The sequence below is a fragment of the Rhinopithecus bieti genome, unplaced genomic scaffold, assembly GCF_001698545.2.
Source record: "Rhinopithecus bieti isolate Rb0 unplaced genomic scaffold, ASM169854v2 scaffold_17939, whole genome shotgun sequence".
In the NCBI taxonomy this organism is placed as follows: domain Eukaryota; kingdom Metazoa; phylum Chordata; class Mammalia; order Primates; family Cercopithecidae; genus Rhinopithecus; species Rhinopithecus bieti.
The window spans coordinates 1,559,581-1,574,667 of NW_016809446.1; the positions used below are offsets into that span (position 1 = coordinate 1,559,581).

Below are 15,087 nucleotides of genomic sequence, written 5' to 3' on the forward strand. Positions count from 1 at the left end.
TGGATTGGGGGGAAGCTCCTACTTGGAAGCCCATTACCCTGGTTTTCCCATCCTCTAAAGACCTTGGGAAAGTGGACAGTCAAACACTACACTAGTTTTATTTTCTCTTCCCTTTTTCCCTGTCCAGAAGGCTCTGGTATGACCCTTCTTTGCATTTCATAGCCGATTTTGAACAAAGGAAGGTGAAGTGAAAAGAGTAGGTACTTTAGAATTTTGGCTCTCTGATTGAGACTGATTCTAATATAAATAACAAGAGTTTCCCATGTGGTCAAGTCTACCACAATAGAAACTACATTGAAGTAATAAAAGGGTTAATTTGCTGATCATTTTCCTCTGGTGATTACATTTCCCTCTGGCACTTTGAGAAAGGGAACTTTTAATCAAATATTAATTTTTTAGATAAAAATTACTTTAACACATAAAAGAATAGCTAAGGCAGGCAGGTGGAATAAACTTTTAGTTTTTCTAAATGTTTTCTTAAAAGACAGTTTTCTTGAGATATAATTGTTATATAATAAACTGCTCACATTTTAATTATACAATGTATTAAGTTTTGGCATATGGGTACACCATCAAAACAATTACTATAAGCAAAATAATTGTTAAAAACTCACCACCCAAAGAGTTTCAAGATTTTATATTACTTTTACCTGTCTCTGCCCAATTCTTACCCCCACACACATACTTATTTGCTTTCTACCACTATAAATTATAGATTCATTTACATTGTCTAGCATTTTATACAAATGGAATCTTAAACTGTACTTTTTCTCATCTAGCTTTGTTCAATTAACATAATTATTTTGAAATGCATTTACATTTTTGTGTAACTATTGTGTACCAATTGTTTGTTCCCTTTTATTACTGAGTAGTAACTTATTGCATGAATCTATTTGTCCATTTGTTCACGTATTAGTGGACATTTGGGTTATTTCCAGTTTTTAGCTATTGCCAATAGCTAAATAAAGATATAGAAAATGGGTATGGACATGGGCTTTTAATTTTCTTGCGTAAGTAACTAGGAGTGGAAGATCTAAGTCACAGTAAGTGTGTGTTAAGTAGTTTCGTGGAACTGTCAAATTATTTTCCAAAGTGGCTCCACCTGCATTTCACACTTTCACCAGCAATGCATGAGAATTCCAAATGTTCCATGTGCAATGCAGCATTGAGAACAAAAAATAATAGGAAAAGGAGAAAGAGGAGAAAAATAAGAGGAAAAACTGGAGGAGAATAGTGAGGATTTGTAAAAGGGCGGAAGGTAATAAGTAAAGAGTTCTGCATATATGAAGGCTAAAGTGTAATGAAAACTACAAATGTTGTCCAGTAAAATTTTCCTTATATTCAAGAAACAATTTGACATGTTTAGAATGCAGGCGAAAGGAGCACTAGTCTGAAAATCAAAAGATATATTACTGTCTGTTTTTTCACACTAACTGAATGACCTTTATTTGTGTGGGCTTCAGTTTCCATGTCTACAGGAGAAACAGGACTCAGAAGTTCTCTTTCAGCAACAAATTCAGAAATAACTACACTTGGTTTATGCTTTTATCTCTCCTTTTTTCCCAGTATATGTTTAATTTGAGGAGGAAAAAAGAGAGTATCCCAATCTTCCAGAAGGAGGAAACAATAAGTGAAATGACCCTGAGCCATTTAGCAAACCTAGAGAAATAAAATGGCCAGTGCATCTTGATGATGGTGAATGATGATGGTGAGTGACAGGAGTGAATGCGATCTTCTGAGGATTATCAACAATTTTAGATTCTATTTTAAGTGTGATAAGGCATAGACTGTAGAGACAAACTGCTTGGGTTGGAATCCCTGTTCTACCATTTCCTAGCTGTGGGGCGTTGGGCAAAGTATTTACACTTCGTTTCTCTCAGTATTACCATGAGGAAAACAACAGTACTAACCTCATAGTTACTGTAAAGAGTAAATGAGTTTAGGGCTTAGAACTATGGCTGGCACGTGTTAAGAAAGATTTCAGTTAACATCATTACCATTACTGCTCTCTGGCTTCCTGTTGCTGACTCAGGGTAACGCAACCCAACTAAAGCATGGAGTGTGGACATGGAGCTTCTGGGTTCATCTCTGAGCTCATCAGCATGGGCAAGTTGCAGTCTCTCTGTACAAGAAAATGAGTGTTTGGCATGGATGATACTAAAGCTGCCTATAGCTTTGAATCCTCGAAGAAAACACAATAAATTTTTCTGAAAATCACTGCATAAAATTGTAAATCAGATATACATCTGGTAGCTTGAGGGAAAAGTAATGGAAAAATGTGAACTATCACACTCTAGGGTTCTGATCATTTAGTAGAAAGGAAAGAAAAAATAATTGTATCCTCTCTAAAATCACACACTTTAATTTAGTTTCTCCTAAAAGAAAGTTGCTGTCAAGCACCATTACCACTTGTAAGAGAAAGACTTTACTTTTCAGATTCTGAGTCAATTCCATCCCAGACCTAGTCTGGTATTCTAAAAATTGCTGAGACAAGTTTGACTGCTAATCAATAGTTGGAAACAACTTCTCTAAAACCATTAATTGAAACATTCTCTCTAGAGAAGGCCAGAGTAAATTGATTGAAAGGTGAAAAGACTATGTAATAAATAAGAAAAAAAAGTTTTTGTTACCACGGGTATGTTTTGACAGAAACAAATTAAATGATAAACTACATTTCATCCAACTATGATAAATGTATTGTTCTGTTGATTAAAAACAATACATGCAATAATTTTACGATTGCTTTTAAAATTGTATGCAAGAAAATAAGGTTTCTTTATGTGACAAATACTTAGAGTGGGCAGTAGGTTTAAAGGATAAATAAAATGAAACATTTTAACCAAAGAAAATCAAATAATAATAGCTGATATTTATAAGGCTTGCTATGGCACCTTTCTAAATAAGATTAACTCATCTATTTTATCTTCAATATATATCATGGTTCACATTTTATAAACTGAGAAAATGCAAGCCTGAGAATTTAAGTAATGACCATTAAAATACTCTAAAAATTTAGAATATTTTACTTTACCATTAGAGAAAAAAATTCATTGATAAAAGGAAACAATGTGTTTTGTTCTCTAATGGTAAAGTAAAATATTCTAAATTTTTAAAAAGCTAGAGAATACTGGAATGTATTACTAACAGTAACAGTAAGAAAATCATTAGTCTCATTATTTAAAAAATAATAACAATATCATGTTGGTGATACTGAAAAAAAATGGCTTACTTAGCTTTATGGATACCAAAAGTAGAGTGATTATTTTGGGAAGTACTTTCACCAATCATAAAAGCTTTCTGTTACAGCCTGTAGAACCCTTGTCATGTCAGCCTGAGGAACTCACAAGACTGCAGAGACGGTGGACTCGGGCAAGCTAGCCAGTTCCTGGAATCTTTGCAAGTCCGTCTGCCCACTCTTTCAGATAAATGATGTCTTAAAATTATTTTTGATCAATATTTTTACTTCTGCTTTTTAAAAATTCTACAGCTTAGCCATTACTATTTGTATCATTTTATGAAGGTTTTGCTTTATTAACTTATTCATTGAGCAACTTCAGTATTTATAATTCTTCCTTCCATCTTAGATCTTCCTTCTGGGGTGTCCCTCCTTCGGCCTGAAATTCATCTGTTAGAAGTTTCTTGAATGCAACAGTCAAACAAGATGACCAATTGGAGGCATTGTTAGCACGACTCTCCCACTTGGAAAGACAAAATAGTGTCTAGAGATTCATGCTGTGAACTTTGTTCCAAGAAGCAACACAAGAATGTAACAGGAATACTGAAAGAAACCACAGACTCTATAGAAGAAGCGGTGGGCTGCAGCCTACACCATGAGCTAGACAGAGTGTGAGGAGGGATAAACTGCAGAATACACACTGCTACCACAGCACCTAGCAATCCAAGCCATGGGAAAGGCCTTAACCCTACCCAGCACTGGAGCTGGATATAGAGCATGGTGGGGAGTACAGGAGGAGTGGCATCAGGATGTCCCTCCCAGTCTCCAGAGGAAATGGATGGAAGCTATTTCTGATCCTACCTCACAGAAGACCTTGCAGAAGTCGGCCAGTTAACTCAGGTGGTGGTCACAGTAAGAGGTGACAACGTGCTAGCAGCCCTCTCTCTCGGCGCCTCTGCCTCCCCATCCACTATGGCAATGCTTGAGGAGCCCTTCAGCCCGCACTGCACTGTGGGAGCCCCTCTCTGGGCTGCCTTAGGCTGAAGCCGGCTCCCTCCGCTTGCAGGGAAGTGTGGCGGTAGAGGCGCAGGCGGGAACTGGGGCTGTTCGCCACTCTCAGGGGGCAGCACAAGTTCCGGGTGGGCACGGGCGGGGCGTGCCCAGTACTCTGAGTGGCCAGTGGATGCCTCGGGCCCTGGTAGTGAGGAGCTTAGCACTTGGGCCAGCAGCTGCAGAGAATGCACCAGGTCCCCCAGCGCTGCTGGCCCACCCACGCTGGGCTCGGATTCTCGCTGGGCCTCAGCTGCCTACCGGCAGGGCAGAGCTGGGGAACTGCAGCCCACCATGCCAGAGGCTCCGAGCCCCCTCTCCCTGGGCTGCCAGCCTGAGCCTCCCCGAAGGGCACCGCCCCCTGCTCCGCACCACACCCAGTCCCATCTATGGCCAAAGGGCTGAGGAGTGCGGGTACACAAAATGGGACTGAGGGACATCTCTGCCCCAGACCCAGGCCCAGCAGTTCACTAGGGGAAGCCAGCTGGGCTTCTGACTGGGGTGAGGACTTGGAGAACTTCTGTGTCTAGCTGGAGGATTGTATATGCACCAATCAGCACTCTGCGCCTAGCTCGGGGTTTGTGGATGCACCAATCAGCACTCTGTATCTAGCTAATCTGGTGGGGACTTAGAGAACTTTTATGTCTAGCTAGAGGATTGTAATGCACCAATCAGCATTCTTGTGCCTAGCTCAGGGGATTGTAAATGCACCAATCAGCACCCTGTCAAAATGGACCAACCAGCTCTCTGTAAAATGGACCAATCAGCTCCGTAAAATAGACCACTCAGCTCTCTGTAAAATGGACCAATCAGCAGGATGTGGGTGGTGTCAGATAAGGGAATAAAAGCAGGCTGCCTGAGCCAGCAGTGCCAACCTGCTTGGGTCTGGTTCCACGCTGTGGAAACTTTGTTCTTTTGCTCTTCGCAATAAGTCTTGCTGCTGCTAACTCTTTGGGTCTGTGCCACCTTTTTGAGCTATAACACTCACTGCAAAGGTCTGCAGCTTCACTGCTACAGACAGCATAGACCATGAACCCAGACCATGAACCCACCGGGAGGGATGAACAACTCCAGATGTGCCACCTTAAGAGCTGTAACATTCTCTGCGAAGGTCTGCAGCTTCACCCCTGAAGTCAGTGAGACCAGGAACCCACCAAAAGGAGGAAGCTCCAGACACATCTGAACATCTGAAGGAACAAACTCTGGACACCATCTTTAAGAACTCTTAACAATCACCACGAGGGTCCGCGGCTTCATTCTTGAAGTCGGCGAGACCAAGAACCCACAAATTCCTGGCACAACAGGTGGAAAGAACCTCCCAGCTGAGATTCATGATATAATCTCAAGTGGGGATGAACCCCATTGGCCAGAACCAAGGGGTGAGTGGGAAGTGGGATGTAGTCATAGGTGCAGGAGCTGGGTGTCCCTGCTTTGTGGGTAGACGAGGAGGGGCATGGTCTGAAAATTTTGGTTTGTATCTTCGTGGGGATGACTTATGGCCTGGGGCAGTTTTGTGTTCTGAGTGCAGACTGCCTAAAACCTAGCTAGCTGCTGTTCGTGGAACACTGCGGATATGAGACCTGCCTTGCCAAGTGTGTGGGTAGTAGATGGGGCTTACTGAAACCTGCTACTCGCCACTCCTCATACAAACACTTGTGTACAGCAGAGGCAGCTGCACTCCCCCTCTAGAACATCACGGTCAGAGAACTGTCCTCTAATCCCCACTAGGACTGCTGCTTAATCCAACCACCACCTGGCTTTGCCCTTCTACCCACACTGGTAGCTTAAGACAAAGGATTTAAGCTTTTGGCAGCTCTATAGCTTTGCCTATTGCCTGAGACACAAGAGTACCTCCCCTAGGTAACACAGGGCAAATACAAATCCCAGTGTTACCACCACAGCTGGTAGTCTTTTGCAAATGCCACCTTCTAGCTGGAGGCTAACTGACACTGTCCATTACAGAATCTGCAAAATGAATAACAGCACCCAGGAAAGAGAAAACTTGTGCATGACTCCAGCTACCACCATTGCCTACCTCACCCTGGCTAACCAGGAGGCCCTGAGTCTGTCCATGTGACTATTCATTAGTACTAAATGTGACTATTCATTAGTACTAAAACTAGCATTTAAGAAAGCCAACACCTTAAGACTATTCATAACCAAGAAATCTCACAGTCTACATCACTCCCCTGCCACCCACATCAAAGCTGGTGCTGGTACCCACTGCTGGGAGACCTGAGGACAGGTCACACCACTGGATTGCTTGCAGACATTCCCCAGCACCATCCTGGTGTGTGGCAGCCCCACCGGTCAGCTAGAACCAAAGGAACAACAGTGTTCACAGTAACTTGTCCCTCAGGGACTCTGACTCCTGGGGAAAGCAGGAATGCACTAAATTGAGAGGACACCCTGTGGGACAAAAAAATACAGAGACAGCAGGCCTTAAATCACAGAACTTTTCATTTGTAGGAAGTTTCTTTCAGAAGAGGCAGAAGTGCCAGTGCTGGGCTCAGCGGGGCAAGTCTGCAGGTCTAACCCAATAGTCAGACAGCTCTGGTGCTTATGAAGGGTCTTGAAGAAGGGCGCCTCTTCGCTCCCTCACCCACCACTGCAAACATAACTGGGGCTTCTCTCATAGGAGCTCAGCATGGTTGCATCTGTAGATAGCCTCTCTGGAACACTTCAGACTAAATGCATTCCCAAAGGAAAAGTGCCCTCCAGGTTCAGGCTTAAACAAAAGGTAGAGTCAAAAACGCTCTCTACATGGAAAACCAGTACTCTTGTCAATGGCAAGAGATGTCTGTCTGATCTGAATAGTTGGAACACAGAGTCAGAATGGGAGATGGATTACTTTCTTCTGCTCCAGCAGGGGAGCTAAGATGGCTCCCTACCTTCACCCTAAAAAGATCTTAGCAATTTTCACTGAGAGATCCTCTTGCTGCCTCTGTCAAGGCTGGGACCTTTGATCACCATTGGGTATTGCATTTTTCACCTGCTTTAGGCATAGCAAGTTTTTATCCATGGACACCTCCCCTATTGGTCTAAAGCCTGAACTATTCAACCCAATAAATAAAATACTGGGGAAATAAATAAGTGCACATCACTGGGGAATGAGATAAGTTTCAAGGGAACTCTGCCATTCCAACCCCAGAGGAGACAGTGAACCTGCTCACACACTGAGCACATTGCTAGTACAACCAGCATCTGATAAAGCCATCCTACAAAGACTCTCTCCAACCAAGGAACTCATACAGAGTCTTCACACCTGAAAGCACCTAGAGCCCAATTATGTTACAATAAAATATAATTGTAAAGTCGCATCCTCAGGAGAAATAAAAGAAATTTTAAAAGTGAAAACAAAATAAATTCAAAGACAATTAGAAGAAAGAGTTTATCCAAATGAGAAGGAACTGGAAAAATAATTCTGGCAATGTGACAAAACAGGATTCTATAACAACCCCAAAAGGTCTAACTAGCTCTCCAGCAATATATCTAAATCAAAATGAAATCTTTGAAATATCAGATAAAAATTGAAAATGTCGATTATTAAATTTCTCAGGGACTTACAAGAGAAAGCTGAAAACCAACATAAAGAAACTTTAAAAATAATTGAAAATATGAATGAAAATTTTCTAAATAGATACATATTTTAAAGAAAATCATTATACAATGATAAAAAAAATCAGTGCAACAAGAAAATTTTAAATCCTTAGTGTAAATACACCTAACTCTGGGGCTTCTAGATTCATAAAACAATTACTACTACACCTAAAAGAATAGATAGCAACACAATAGTTGGGAACTTCAACACTCCACTGACAGCCCGAGGCAGAAAGTCAACAGAGAAACACTGGACTTAAACTGCACTCTAGAACAAATGGACCTAACAGAGATTTACAGAACATTCTACTCAAAAGCTGCAGAATGTACATTCTTCTCATTAGTACACAGAACATTCTTCAAGATACATCATAAGTAGGTCACAAGACAGTCTCAATACATTTTTAAAAACTGAAATCATATCAACTATCTTCTCAGACTGCAGAGGAATAAAACTAGTCAACTTCAAAACTAATCAACTCCAAAAGGATCCCTCAAAATTGTACAAATACATGGAAATAAAAGAATCAGCTTCTGGATGATTTTTGGGTTAACAATGAAATTAATATGGAAATTTAAAATTTTCAAAATGAATAATAGTAACACAAGTTATGAAAATTCTGGGATAGAGATAAAGCAATGGCAAGAGGAAGGTTTATGGCACTAAATGCCTACATCAAAAAGTCTGGAACATCACAAATGAGTAGCCTGACATCACAACTCAAGGAAATAGAAAACAAGAACAAACAGAACCCAAAGTTTGCAAAAGAAAAAAATAACAAAGATCAGAGCAGAACTAAGTGAAATTGAAACAAAATAATTACAAAAGATCAATGAAATGAAAAATTGGTTACTTAAAAAGATAAACAAAGTCAATAGAACATTAGCTAGATTAATCAAGAAAGGAGAGAAGATTCAAATAAACTCAACTAGAAATGAAAATGGATACATTACAACTGACACCACAGAAATACAAAAGTTTATAGGACTACTATGGACACATAGATACACATGAAGAAGAAAATCTAGAGGAAATGGATAAATTCCTGGAAACATAAAACCCTCCTAGCTCAAGAAATAGAAACCCTGAACAGAGCAATAACAAGCAATGAGATTGAATCCGTAATAAAAAAAATTCTGAGCAAAGACAAAAGCTCAGGGCCAGATGAATTTATAGCAAAATTCTGCCAGACTTTTAAAGAATGGGTACCAATCCTACTGAAACATTTCTAAAAGACTGAGAAAGAAGGAACCCTCTCTAACTCATGATATGAAGCCAGTATTACCCTGATACCAAACCCAGAAAAAGACATAACAACAAAAAGAAAACCACAAGCCAATATCCCTGATGAACATAGATGTAAAATTTCAACAAAATACTATCAAAGAATTCACCATGATCAAGTGGATTTTATCCCAGGAATTCAGGGATGGTTCAACATATGCAAGGCAAGAAATATGATTTGCCAAGTAAACAGAATTAAAACAAAATCATATGATCATCTCAATAGATACATCAAAAACATTTGATAAAATCTAGCATCCCTTATGATAAAAACTCTCAACAAACTAGGCATAGGAGTAACATACCTTAAAATAAGAAAAGCCATCTATGACAAGCCCACAGGTAGTATCATACCGAATGGGGAAAAGTTGAGAGCATCTCTGCTAAGAACTAGAACAAGACAAGGATGCCCACTTTCACCACTTCTATTCAACATAGTATTGGAAGTCCTAGCCAGAACAATCAGGCATGAGAAAGAAATAATGTGCATTCAAATTGGAAAAGAAGGAGTCATACTCTTTCTGTTTGCCACTGATATAATAATATGCCTAGAAAACTCTAAAGACTCCTCTAAAAGACTTCTAGATTTGATAAATGAATTCAGTAAAATCTTAGGTTGCAAAATCAATGTACACAAACCAGTAGCACTGCTATATACCTACAATGATCAAGCTGAGAAACAAATCAATAATTCAATCCCTTTTACAAAAGCTGCAAACAAACAAACAAAAAAAAGCACAACAATAAAAAAAAAAAAATCCTAGGAATATACTTAACCAAGAACCAAGGAGATTAAAGATATCTACAAGGAGAAATACAAAGCACTGCTAAAAAACAAAAAAAAAAAAACAAAAACAAAAAATGACATCGCATCAAATAACGGAAATACATCCCATTCTCATAGATTGGAAAATTCAATATTATGAAAATGGTCATACTGCCCAAAGCAATTTACAGACTCAATGCAATTCCCATCAAAATACCAATATAATTTTTCACAGAATTAGAAAAAAATCCTAAAATTCATATGGATCCAAAAAAGAGCCTGACTAGCTAAAGCAATTCTAACCAAAAAAGAACAGACCTGGAGACATCACATTACATAATTTCAAATTATATTACAAGGCTATAGTAACCAAAACAGCATGGTTCTGGTAGAAAAACAGGTACATAAACCACTGGAACAGAATAGAGAACCCAGAAATAAAGCCAAATATTTACAACCAACGAATCTTTGACAAAGTGTACAAGAAATATTTTGAAAAGGACGCCTTCTTCAATAAATAGTGCTGGGTAAACTGAATAGCCACATGTAGGAGAATGAAACTGAATCTCTCTCTTTTGAGATACAAAAATCAACTCCAGATAGATTAAAGACTTAAATTTGAAGCCATAAGTAATCTAGACGAAAACTTAGGAAAAATTCTTCTGGACATTGGCCTAGGCAAAGAATTTATGACTAAGACTCCAAAAGCAAATGCAAAGAAAACAAAAATAAATAAATAGGACCCAATTAAACTAAAATGCTTCTGCACAACAAAAAAATAATCATCAGAGTAAACAGACAACCCACAGAATGAAAGAAAATATTTGTAAACTGTGCATCTGAAGAAGGACTAATATCCAGAGTCTACAAGGAACTCAAACAAATCAGCAAAAAAAAAAAAAAAAACAAAAAAAAAAAAAAACAAATCATCCCATCAAAAGTGAGCAAATTCCTTAAATAGACACTTCTCAAAAGAAGACATAAAAATGGCCAGTAAACATATGAAAAAAATGCTAATCAATATTGCTCATTACTCAACATTACTAATCATCAGGGAAATACTAATTAAAATCACAATAAGATATCAACTTACCCCAGCCAGAATGGCCTATTAAAAAATCAAAAATCAATAGACGTTGGCATGGATGTGGTAAAAAGGTAACACTTTTACACTGCTGGTGGGAATGTAAACTAGTACAACCTCTATGGAAAACAGTATGGAGATTTCTCAAAGAACTAAAAGTAGATCTACCATATGATCCAGCAAAACCTACTACTGGATATCTGCCCAAAGGAAAAGAGGTCATTATATCAAAAAGACATCTGCACATGTATGTTTGTTACAGCAAAATTCACAGTGCAAGCATAGGGAACTCACCTAAGTGCCCATCAACCAATGAGTGGATAAAGAAAATGTGGTGCACTTCGGAAGGCTACGCAGCCATAAGAAAGAATGAAATAATGATTTTTGCAGCAACTTGGATGGAGCTGGAGGCCATTATACTAACTGATGTTACTCAGGAATTGAAAACCAAATACCCTATGTTTTCATTTATGAGTGGGAGCTAAGCTATGGTTACTCAAAAGCATACAAAATGATATACGGATATTGGAGATTCAGAAAAGGGAAGGATGGGAGGTGAGTGAGGGAGTAAAAAAAAAACCTACTTATTGGGTACAATGTACACTACTCAGTTGATAGGTGCACTAAAATCGCAGGCTTCACTGCTATAAAATTCATCCATGTAACCAAAAATACTTATACTCCCAAACTTATTGAAATTGTATATATATAAATTGTATGCAGTTGTATAATGAAAGTATACTATCTCAAGATGTCCTTAAATTTGGAATATTAATATTTGGAATTCATGTTTGGAATGTTCATTTGACATATTACTAGTACCTCTTCCCTAGAAAAATATTTATTGACAACCTAGCCCCTCTGTTCAGTGATGAGTCTCAATCCTCCCCCAGGTGGTGGATAACTAGAATCCTCAGTAGCCCATGAGAATCCCAAATAGCCCTCAGTAGCCATGTCCCATGGAAATCCAGGATAGCCTGTGCAAAGCCTCTGAGGTAGAAACAATTTATCATGCTTTAGAAACAATAAATATCATTGTACATGCTGCAGCAGAGTGAATGGGAGGAAGTTCAGTATGACACTGAAAGAACAAGCATATGTTTTGTTGAGTCCTCCAAGAAGCAGATGCTAAGATGGAATTAAAGGTGCAAGCAAGAGATTTATTGGGGAAACAGCAATGAAAGATAAAGGAGAGGAGCAGAAGTAATCAGGAAGAAACCTCAGACTATATCTGATATTACATGAGCCTATGATATCTGTGGAGGGGTCTGGAGAAAAAAAGTGAATTGTTCAGGAGCAGAAGTAATCAGGAAGAAACTTCAGACTACATTTGATGTTACATGAGCCTATGATATCTGTGCTGTGAAGGGCGCTGGAGGAAAAAGTTGAATTGTTCATGAAGCAGGTCTAAGGAGTTTTCAGGTCAGGTTGATGCGAATGTCCTCCAGCCAAAGTTGCCCACAGAGAAATCCCTCATTTCATGGGCAGCCAGATTTGAATGAACAGTTTAGTATGGCTCAGTTATTGCCTCTGGGCCCAATTTACGCAGAAAGCATGGGACTCAGCTGAAAGCCTGGTGGTAGATCCAGAGCAGCCAACAGTAGAGGGTTGCTCCCACCAAATTCACTCATCCCAACAAGACAAGATCTGAAGTGTGCATTTTCATGACCACTATAGCCCACTTTCTTAACCGTAGTATAATCCGGGTATATAGGTGCTCATAGGGGTTTTTTGAAAGCTGTATGAAGAATGATCGCCAATGCTAACAGACTTAAAGAAAGGAGTAGTGATTTTCTGCATAGGGTCTTCTTTATTTCAGAGTCCTTAAGGTTTCCCCTTCAGATATTTTCTGGGTATATATGGAGAGCTTCAACAACTTTTAGGGAATTAAATTATTTCTCTCAGTTTTATAGGTTACTTAGAGCTGAGAGTAGTGAGAGTTGTTTTGGCCGACTAATTCACAGTAGGGTATGACATAAGAGAGGAGCTTTCGTTAATATTACAAATAATCAGTAAACATTAAGTAGCAGTTTTAAGACTTCCTAAAACTGTCTTCACCCATTGTTGCCAGGTGGCTGACCTAAAGGAAGAAATAAGGGGGAAACTGGCTTAAAATTACCTCATCTATTAAAAAGAGTTCTAAATCGGGGCCCAGTTTTTATTCTTTTAGTTAGTTCATGTTCTATTTTAGATTATTTATGACTGGGTTTTTAATTGGACAAAGTTAAAAGAAAGGTTTTCGGAGACATGTGGGAAGATTATAGAGATTTATAAACCAAGTGCAGTTGCAAAGCAATCTACAATTGCTGCAAAGAACAATATCATTAAAAAATTTTGATAACAGAAAACCCTCCTACACTCAGAAGCTTAGTTTTTTTCCTCAGAAGATTATATGAAATGTCATAAACTCAGTCATGAATAAAATTAAAGTTATATTATCAGGCTGAAACTATTTCCATATCTTCCATCACAGAAATTTATGGAAATGTCCTGCATTTTGTAATACAAAATATTTTATTTAACCCACATATAGACATACCTGAGAAATATCTGTGATGCAACAGGCAGAGTTGTCTAGAAGTAATGTAAGGAGCTTACTCTGGGTAGCATGAACCAAGAGAAGCTGCAAGTAGTATAAAAGACTACGGACACATGGAGAGATATCCTCAGTATCTCCAGGAGGAGGGGAGCTAGACAGCTCAGTAGAAAAGCTAGCACTCCAAATCAAAACAGCCTGACAACAAATAGGTTATATATTCTCTCACTGACAAGGCTGCTTTCCCGTGGATGTCTCTTATAGATGAAAACCCATGAAAACTTCCCTGTCTGACAGCTTTGAAAAGAGTAGTGATTCTCTGAGCATGGAGTTTAAGATCTGAAATGGAGAGACTGCCTCCTCAAGTGGGTCCCTGACCCCTCCCAGTAGGGGCCGACTGACATCTTATACAGCTGGGTGCCCCTCTGAGACGAAGCTTCCAGAGGGAGGATCAGGCAACAACATCTGCTGTTCCACAATTTTTGCTGTTTTGCAGCCTCTGATGGTGATACCCAGGCAAACAGGGTCTGGAGTGGACCTCCAGCAAACTCCAACAGACCTGCAGGTGAGGTCCTGACTGTTAAAAGGAAAACTAACAAACAAACAGAAAGGACATCCACACCAAAACCCCATCTGTATGACACCATCATCAAAGGCCAAAGATAGATAAAAACCACAAAGATGGGGAGAAACCAGAGCAGAAAAGCTGAAAATTCTAAAAGTCAGAGCAACTCTTCTCCTCCAAAGGGACGCAGCTCCTCGCCAGCAACAGAACGAAGCTGGATAGAGAATGACTTTGACGAGTTGAGAGAAGAAGGCTTCAGACTATCAGTAATAACGAACTTCTCCAAGCTAAAGGAGGATGATCAAACCCATTGCAAAGAAGGTAAAAACCTTGAAAAAAGATTAGACGAATGGCTGACTAGAATAAACAATGTAGAGAAGTCCTTAAATGACCTGATGGAGCTGAAAACCATGACATGAGAACTATGTGACACATGCACAAGCTTCAGAAGCTGATTCGATCAAGTGGAAGAAAGGGTATCAGTGATTGAAGATAAAATGAATGACATGAAGTGAGAAGAGAAGTTTAGAGAAAAAAGAGTAAAAGAAATGAACAAAGCCTCCAACAAATATGGGACTATGTGAAAAGACCAAATCTATGTGTGATTGGTGTACCTGAAAGTGACGGGGAGAATGGAACCAAGTTGGAAAACACTCCTTCAAGATACTACCCAGGAGAACTTCCCTAATGAGGCAAGGCAGGCCAACATTCAAATTCAGGAAATACAGAGAACATCACAAAGATGCTCCTCGAGAAAAGCAACTCCAAGACACATAATTGTCAGATTCACCAAAGTGATAAAGAAGGAAAAAATATTAAAGGCAGCCAGAGAGAAAGGTCAGGTTATCCACAAAGGGAAGCCCATCAGACTAACAGCAGATCTCTCGGCAGAAACTCTACAAGCCAGAAGAGAGTGGGGGCCAATATTCAACATTCTTAAAGAATTTTAAACCCAGAATTTCATATCCAGCCAAACTAAGTTTCATAAGTGAAGGAGAAATAAAATCCTTTACAGATAAGCAAATG

The 15,087-nt window shown here is 39.2% G+C and overlaps 1 pseudogene; it reads right to left on the bottom strand.

The window, feature by feature from the left end:
* Positions 1 to 4,071: 4,071 nt before the first annotated feature.
* Positions 4,072 to 15,087, bottom strand: part of LOC108540331 (heat shock cognate 71 kDa protein pseudogene) — a 30,769-nt pseudogene continuing 19,753 nt past the window's right edge.